The following is a 5,983-nucleotide window of genomic DNA, read 5'->3' as shown; positions in this document are numbered from 1 at the left end:
GCTTCGCATTCCTTTTAGTTAGTCTTCATGTCCATAATTATTTTAAATTTTTATTTCTGTTTTCAAGCTTGTCAGACTCTTCAATGCTTCCCTCTACTTCTGTGCAGATGCATATAAGCCTTAGGTCTAAAGGCTGCATATATTTAGAATTAAGTTAGACAGAGTTATAATTTTTGCTTCAACTGTCAAACAATTTATAAAACTCAAGAGGAAAAAGGAAAATCTATTTATTTATCCATATTTTTGCTAACCAGTTTCCCCCCCCCCCCCTTTTCAATGTTCCAAGTTTCTTTTTCTATCATTTTCTATCTATTTAGGGAATTTCCCTTAGTCATTCTTTTAGAGTGGGTGTGCTACTGAGAAATTTTCATTATTTTTCTTCATCTAAGAATGTCTTGATTTTCCTTTTATTCCTGAAAGATATTTTCATTGAATATAGAATTCTGGGCTGGCAGAATCTTTCTTTCAAGATTTTCATTATTTTTCTTCATCTAAGAATGTCTTGATTTTCCTTTTATTCCTGAAAGATATTTTCATTGAATATAGAATTCTGGGCTGGCAGAATCTTTCTTTCAAGAATCTTTCTTTCAAGATTTTTTATTGGCAAAATATTTTGCCACTTCCTTCTGGTCTCTGGTTTCTAATGAAAAATTCACTGTTATTCAAATTGTTTTCCTTTACAGGCTACTTTCAATGTTTTTTCTTTATCTTTAGTTTTCTGAAGTTTATGATGTATTTGGCATGGATTTTTTTGGGTGAATTATCCTGTTTGGCATTTGCTCAGCTTTCACATCTGTAGGTTTATGCCTTTTGCCAAATTTGGAAAGTTCTCAACCATAATTTCTTCTAATAGTTTTTCAGCTATGTCCTCTGTGTCCTCTCCTTCTGGCCCTCCAATGGCATGGCCGTTAGATGTATCAATAGATGTTTTACTATATTTCAGATTGCTGAGGTTATGTTCCTCTATTGTTAATCTTTTTTTCCTCTGTTGTTCAAATTTGATCACTTCTATTATTCTATCACTAGTTCACTGACGCCTCTGTTCTCTCTGTTCTACTATTGAGCTTGTTCAGGGAGTGTTTCATTTTGGTTGTGGTATTTCTCAGCTCTAAAATTTTCATTTGGGCCAAAACCGGTTTGGCTCAGTGGTAGAGCGTCGGTCTTCGGACTGAAGGGTCCCAGGTTCGATTCCAGTCAAGGGCATGTTCCTTGGTTGCGGGCACATCCCCAGTAGGGGGCGTGCAAGAGGCAGCCGATCGATGATTCTCTCTCATCGATGTTTCTAACTCTCTATTCCTCTCTATAAAAAAATCAATAAAATATATTTTTTTAAAAATAAAATTTTCATTTGGTTCTTCTTTGCATATTTTGATTTCTTTACTGAATCTTTCTGTTTCTTTGTGGAGAATTTCTAGTTTTTCACTTGTTTTAACTACGTCCATAAATTCTCACCCAAATATTTTAGTGACGTCTGCTTTAAAATCTTTGTCAGTCATTTCTAGAATCTCTGTTATCTCAGTCTTTGCACTCATTGATCGTCATTTCTCATTCATTTTGATACTTTCCCAGTTTTTGGTATGATGTGTGATTTTCAACTGAAATCTAGATATATTATGATGTAAAACTCTGGACCTTAATTTAATCTTCAGATTTAGCTGTCTTCCTTTGATACCTTTTTAGGAAAGGAAATGGGTCCATCTTGCTACTGTCAGAGGATTAGAATTTCAGATTCATCAATTGGCTTCTGTTGACACTAAGATGCTGGTGGAGGAGAAGGCACCTCCTTACTGCTGGGAAGGGGTGGGACTTTTAGCTCCTTCTAGAACTCTGCTAATACTTCCCTGGGAAGGATAGAAGAGCCTGGTTACTGCTTCCCTTTGCCCTCCTCTGAAACCAAGTGGGTAGGGTTTCAGAGAAGGTCCTCGTGCCTACTGGGTGATAGTGAAAGTTCTCACACACCCAGAGGGAAAAGAGAGAGATGCCTCATTACTTCTGGATGGAGTGAAAGTCCAGGCTCTCCATTGACACTGGTGGTGGAGGGTTTACTACCACCCAGTGGAAAAACAAGCCCCAACTCCTTGGTTGGCCTCATCTTTACATTATCCCCTTTGGAGAGGGGGAGAATTGAGGCACTTGTTACAGGTGAGCAAGGGTGGAAGTTTGGCTCTGTACTTGGCATTTGCTTTGGCAGTGAAAATGCAGCCACAGTTCATGCCTGTGATTTCTGGCTGGAGTCAAGCAATTATTGTCTCATAGTTTACTGTGTTGCTAGGCTGCCCCTTGCTGTCCCTTTGGCTAAAGATCAAAGTCATCTATCTTTTAGTCTACACCTATTGACATTTCTGAGTTCCAAATCTGGGATATGTAACAGCAAAGAGGAGAGCCAGGAACCTACCACCATGCCATTCCTCGGGTCCTGAAGTCCCTTGCCAGTCTGCCTTCTTCTCACCACCATGTAGAGTCTCTGTGGGTTTGTTTTGTTTACAATATCTAGGGTTTGTAGTTGTACTTAGCAGGCAGAATTGGGGAAAGTATGTATATTCACTCAATTTTTCCAGAAGTGGAAGTCAGTTGCCTGCATTTGACATGAAGTTATTTAAAAGATCCACCCTTCACCTTGCAGAGTTCATGTATTTCCTCACTCCCTCCTTCATGGAGGAGCACTGACTGAGGGCCAGGTACTTAGCACCTCTCAGTGCAGGAAGGCTCAGGACTTCCAATGTTTCCTGCCGGGAAAAGCAGCTCCAAGAAGAAGGGGGGGCAGGGCCTGGCCTCTTTCTCCCGAAGCACAGCTTCTCCTTGATGTCTGTAGATCTGTTTCCTGCTACCACACTGATTCTTAGCTCTTAGGTAGCCTCAGCTGAAATCAATAGAAGTATAACAGGGCAAGGAAAGTAAATATTCAATATTTGTTTATAGTTATATAACTACGTTTATAAGTAATGCATGAAAGAATTTTCCAGGGAAAAATGATCTAAGAGGACTTTTTAATTAATTTTTTGTAACATGCCATTTAAAATTTTTTTATTAGGTAGTAATCTTCTAACTTACTAAAAAGTTGCAAAAATTGGATAGTAAAAAGAAGACTCATATTTCCCAGATTCACCTCTTGCTAATAAGTAACACTTTTATTTATCATCAGTGTTCTCTTTCTCCTCTCTCTGTCTACATACATGCACACACACACACACACACACACACGTGTGCACCACATGCTTAGTTTCCTTTAATCTGGGACAGTTTGTAATGTTTTCTTTAAAACAATAAAATAGTAGAACTGTATCTGTCTTATATCATTAATGCTATTTATAGTTACTCTCAGCAAATTGTAAATTTATTAACATGCAAAATGTAGACTTTTAGTACCCTATAATAGGAAAGAGGATATTTTAGCAGTTGGTAATTAATTTAAAAAAGTGAAGGCACAGCAAAATCATAAAAACCAAAAAGTGCTTGACTCTAAATAGAAAGTTGTTTATGTAAGTTTGAATGGAAAGTATTATTCTATCATATCTAGTGATTAATGAAAGTGCATTTGTATAATTTACACAGAAATTAAATGTGAACAAAGTTCTAAAATTACAAGTTTTAAAGCTTAGCTAGAAAATTTGTTTAATTCTAAGTTGAACAGTCAAATATTGCTAATCTGCCTGATTTATCCCCTTCAAACATGCACCATAAAAGTCTAAGTGAGAGAAACACAGTATCTTTAAGTGCTGAATTCTGAACACTTCCTAGTAAAAGCATGTTGGAAATTGGTGGTACCATTAATTTGGAAATGTATACCACCTTTATGTGTCAGGAGAAGCTCCAGTCCATGAGGCTGCAGTGTGGTTTCTCAACCATGCTTTGAAAATGCATCGTAAAAACTATTCTTTGTATGGAGCAAAAGCAAACATTTGGCATCCAGTGGTTATGTTTTGGTCCTTACATGTCAGGGGCTAGCAGTGGCTCTTCTGTTCTTCATATAGAGATCTCTGGTCCCAAACCAGACTTTTTCTGACAACCAGGACCAGCTGGACTCTGGTTTCATCTCCCAGGAGGCCAGAAAAACAAATTGTTTCTTATTCACTTGAATTTTCATTTACAAAAAGAGGCGTTGCTCTGTACCTAGAGATGGGGAGGAGAGAGGGCTCCTTTCAATGCCTTGGATTGATGAGGTCTGGATTACATCAGACATTGAAAAATCTCTTGAAAGAAAGAAATCATCTTAATCTCTGTAATATTTGTATTAGGATTTTAAGTAATGTGACACTTGTCAAGATATCTTCCAGTCTGAATAGAGATTATTTTAGATGAGGTATGACTTCTTTAAACCACATTTCATTTCAGTGGTTTGGAAAAAAAAAAATCTCGGTTTTGTTTTCTGTGGGTATCTTTTGGTTATCACATTGTGCTGGGGAGGCAGCCTCTGGAGCAGGACTGCCCAGATGGCGTTCCATCAGGAATGGGCCAGGAAGTCAACCCTCTGAGTCTCACTTTCCTCGCCTGTCAAAGAGGATGGTAAGAGAATGACTTTATGGGATTTGAGGAGCAGTGAAGATTTTGGTTTAGATGATGCATGTAAAGCCTATATACCTCATACTCCTACATGGGATTCCCTCCCTGAGCCCCAGACTTCAGAGGACTCCACTGTGGTCTCCCTATGGCAGTGCTTTTTTTTCTTACAAAGCAAGGAATCAAATCAGAAAAGTGGAGGGATGGCAAGGAAGTGTTCAATCCCACATTTCCATCCCTGGCCTCCCTTCTCGAACAAGTTCTGGGCATCACGAGCTCAAATACCTGTCCAGGTGTCCCCACGTCCACTGGCAGGGCCTTTCCAGACTTCTTTTCTGCATCAACCCACCTGAAGCTAAAGCCCCTGCTGTCAGTGTGAACTCTAATTTCTACTAAGAACCATGTCATCTTCTGGAAACAATGATGGCTGTCATCTCCAGCCAGGGGCAGCTATAGTTTATACTACCTTACCCTTGTCTGGAATAAAGTAACACCATAACCATATAATTCGATAGCCTTTTTCTCAAATTTTTAAAATATCAGATAAACATGGAATAATATCATCCTCAGTTCTTCCCTATATTTTATCTTCTATCTTTCCTTCCTGACTGCCCTCATTACCTTACCCCCCTCCCCAGATCCTCTCCACAAATCTGATCAACAAAAGTTCCAAGCTGTTTCCTCCCAAGTTAATCTCAAAATCATCTACTGTTATATTTTCCAACTGTCATTACCTTGGTCCAGGCCAAAGCACCGACTGCAGAACCAAACTCCTTGGGCTTGAGTTTCAGCTCTGCTGCCTTCCAGCTGGATGACGTCAGTCAAATAACTGGACTGCTCTGTGCTCAGTTTTCAGTCTGTAATTTGGAAAGTGTAGGACATAATTCACAGGGTTATAGAGATCAAAGAAGATATTTTATATAATAAAAGCCTAATATGCAAACTATCTGGTCGTTCGTTCAACCAATCAAAGCATAATATGCTAATGATATGCTAAGGCCGCTCAACCACTCACCATGTATGCATTAACCACCGGGGGGGGGGGGGGGCAGATAGTTAACCAGTCAACCAGCATCTATGACATGCACTGACTACCAGGGGCAGAAACTTATCACAGGAGCTGCCCCCTGGTAGTCAGTGCACTCCCACAGGGGTAGCGCCACTCAGCCAGAAGCCAGGCTCATAGCTGGTGAGTGCAGCAACGGTGGTGGGAGCCTCTCCTGCCTCCACGGCAGTACTAAGGATGTCCAACTGAGGGCTTACACCTGTGTTCCCCAGGGAGTGGCCCTAAGCCATCAGTTGGACATTCCCTGAGGGCTCCTGGACTACGAGAGGGTGCAGGTCGGGCTGAGGGACCCCCTCAACCCTGACTGCATGAATTCTGTTCACCAGGCCTCTAGTGTAATATATAAAAATACTCAGAATATGTACTGCATGTATTAGGTGTTACTGTCCTTAGCTTATGGTTAAAGGTCTAAGATCGACA

The sequence above is a fragment of the Pipistrellus kuhlii genome, unplaced genomic scaffold (assembly GCF_014108245.1).
Source record: "Pipistrellus kuhlii isolate mPipKuh1 unplaced genomic scaffold, mPipKuh1.p scaffold_m20_p_3, whole genome shotgun sequence".
NCBI lineage: Eukaryota > Metazoa > Chordata > Mammalia > Chiroptera > Vespertilionidae > Pipistrellus > Pipistrellus kuhlii.
The sequence above is the reverse complement of the archived record's forward strand: the minus strand, read 5'-3'. Positions refer to the sequence as shown.